Below are 3,199 nucleotides of genomic sequence, written 5' to 3' on the forward strand. Positions count from 1 at the left end.
GTTAGCGAAATTTCCAGACCTGAAAGTGATTTCTTTCAACTATTCTTTGACTTCCCTCTTGCTTGGGTTAGCTTCCGTATCACTAGGAAGAGTTCCTTGTGGTCGATTCAGCAGCGCATTAACAATTTGTCCTATTTGATTCTCCAAAATTTTGATCAAAACCACTTGGCTTTTATAATTTAGCCTCAATTCCTCCAATTCACATTTTTCATTAGCAGATTGACCGGCACTTCCATGAGATTGTTGTTGCATTACCGATTGCTGAAATTATTGCCTTGGTGCATACTATTGTTGAAAACTAGGAGGGTTGAATGGCTTGGCTCCAAACTACTGATAAGGCTATTATGGATGTTGCATACCACTCTGATTATTGCTCTAACTGAAATTAGGATGGTTTCGCTTATTAGGATGATATGTGGCAGGAACTGTTTGATGTGGTCTTTGAAAATTGCTCACAAACTGAGTTGACTCACTAGTTATAAAACATTGATTCATCGCATGTGCACCTATACAAAGCTCACAAACACTTGTTATCTGATGAACTCCATGGTTAGCCAGAGAATCCACTTTCATAGTCAACGCCTTTAGCTGAACCGCTATAGCCGTAGCTATATCCACCTTCTGAATACCTGCTACCTTGCATTGTGGTAATCTCTGAGTTGGGTTTTGATATTCATTAGCAGCCATCATTTCAATTAGCTCATAAGCTTCCTCATAGCTCTTAGCCCATAAGGCTCCACCTGATGCTGCATCTAACATGGGTCTTGACTGTGCTCCCAAACCATTATAGAAGCAATTGATTACCATCCAATCAGGCATTCCATGATGAGAACACTTCCTAAACATCTCCTTGTAGCGCTCCCAAGCTTCACATAAAGATTCTCCCGACTGCTATGCAAATTGAGTAAGAGCATTCCTAATTGCAGTTGTTTTTTCCATAGGGAAGAATTTAGTAAGAAAATTCTGAGGAAGATCCTCCCATGTCGCAATAGAAAATGGTGGTAGAGAGTGCAACCATCTCTTAGCCTTATCCCTCAGAGAAAGTAGGAAAAGTCTCAGTTTCACAGCATCTTCTGAAACACCGTTGAACTTGAAGGGGTCGCAGATCTCGATGAAATCCCTAATGTGCATATTGGGATCTTCCATTGGAGCACCCCCAAACTGGACTAAATTTTGTACCATTTGAATCGTGTCAGGCTTGATTTCAAAGGTATTAGCTGCGGTGGTTGGTCTGACAATGCTAGACTGAATGTCATTTATTCTCGTTTCTTGTTCTAATCTTCTCGCAAGTGCTTGCACTTAAATTTCTGATCTCTTATCAACATAAAAGCATATAGAAGTTCATTCCTACCTCCAACTAAAGCCATGTACATACTTAACAAAAATACATTAGAAACACCATATACTTGAGGTCAAATCATCAACTTAACCCGATATGAAGCGTTCTAAATGAATATAAAACCCACTTATCACTCACACTTCTCCCCATACAAGTAATGCCTCCATATCTTCAATGCAAACACTATAGCTTCCAATTCAAGATCATGGGTTGGATACTTCTCTTCATGTGGTTTTAGTTATCTTGAAGTGTAGGCTATCACCTTGTCATGCTGCATCAACACATATCTTAATCCTTTATACGACGCAACACTGTAGATCACAAAGTTTCCTTGATCATCTGGTAAGACCAGAACTGGAGAAGATACTAATCTGTTCTTTAATTCTTGGAAACTCTCCTCGCACTTTTCATTCCATTCAAACTTCTAGTTCTTTCTTGTGAGCTTTGTCAATGGCGTAGCTATCTTTGCAAAATCTTGTACAAACCTTCAATAGTAACCTACCAATCCCATGAAACTTCTTACTTCTGTTGGTGTTTTTGGTCTCTCCCAGTTGATTATAGCTTCAATCTTTGATGAATCCACGTTCACTCCTTTATTACTAATTACGTGCCCAAGAAATCGTACTTCTTTTAACAAAAAATCACACTTTAAAAACTTCGCGTACAATTTCTCCTGTCGCAGTATCTCCAGAACTATTCTCAAATGCTATGCATGCTCTTCTTCCGTCTAAGAATAAATCAGAATGTCATCTATGATCATAATTACAAATTTATCCATATATTTCTTGAATACTCAATTCATTAGATCCATGAAAGTTGTTGGTGCATTTTTTAGTCCAAATGCCATCACCAAAAACTCATAGTGCCCATATCTGGTTCTGAATGCTGTTCTGGCTTAATCTTTAGTTGATGGTATCCAGAACTTAAATCAATCTTAGAAAACCATACAACGCCTTTTAGTTGATCAAACAAATTATTAAGTGGTATTTATGTTCACTTAGAATGCTCTATAAAGGCTTGAATTGACATTTTGTACTGAAGTTATTTGTGTTTTTGATGTGTTTTGTAGTGTTTTTGCATTTCAGGCTTATATCAGGGATTCAGGTGATTTGGCATTGTTTTGATGCTAATTTGGTGTTAGGATGGTAACTTGAATAAAAGCTCATAGATCGCCAAGTCAAACCAGCCAAGAAAATAAGAAAAAGAAGATTTTCCAAAAGATCAGCGTGCCCACGCTGTAGTAGCGCGCGGCTGCGCCAGGATGTATATTTGCAGCGCGCCCGCGCTGGTGAAGCGTGCGGCCGCACCAAGTCGGGATCACAAAATCCCGATTCTACTCTAATTTTGATCAGCTGGACTTTTAATCTGCATGGGTTGCTATATTAACCTAAATTATGTTCGTTTTTCATAACAAGACGTACCAGAGCTTAACGAGAAGGCGTAAGAAAACCGTATAGCACAATTCAACCAAGGCAAAGAGGATCTAGTTTAATTCTGTGATTCTTTATTTTAAGTTGTAACTTTGGATGCTAGTTTTCTTATTGTGAATCTATACTCTTGTTTCGTACTTGGTTTTAATATTTTATCACTATAAAGACTACATTTATTATACCATACTTTAATCAAAATCCACGTTGATGATGAGTCCGATTGTGGGCTAATCGTTATCGTGGGGTTTTAGCAGATTTACTTATGGATTTCTTTATTTAATTTATTTCGATGTCTTAGTGTGTGGTGATTGTATAATAGCCTGGTATTGGTTGTGCTTATTCGTCTTATGAGAGTCGCGAACTTATAAGATAGTGTATTCATCTCTAATGAAGCGAAAGTGAATTTAGGGGTTTAGAACTTGCCATGCTA

General features: G+C 37.9%; 1 non-coding gene across 1 annotated transcript; it reads left to right on the forward strand.

The window, feature by feature from the left end:
* The first annotated feature begins 817 nt into the window (after positions 1 to 817).
* Positions 818 to 924, forward strand: LOC141676359 (small nucleolar RNA R71). The gene has a single exon (XR_012556954.1). It is a non-coding gene; the product is annotated as a small nucleolar RNA R71 (small nucleolar RNA).
* Positions 925 to 3,199: the final 2,275 nt, after the last annotated feature.

The sequence above is a fragment of the Apium graveolens genome, chromosome 7 (genome assembly GCF_009905375.1).
Source record: "Apium graveolens cultivar Ventura chromosome 7, ASM990537v1, whole genome shotgun sequence".
Classification (NCBI taxonomy): domain Eukaryota; kingdom Viridiplantae; phylum Streptophyta; class Magnoliopsida; order Apiales; family Apiaceae; genus Apium; species Apium graveolens.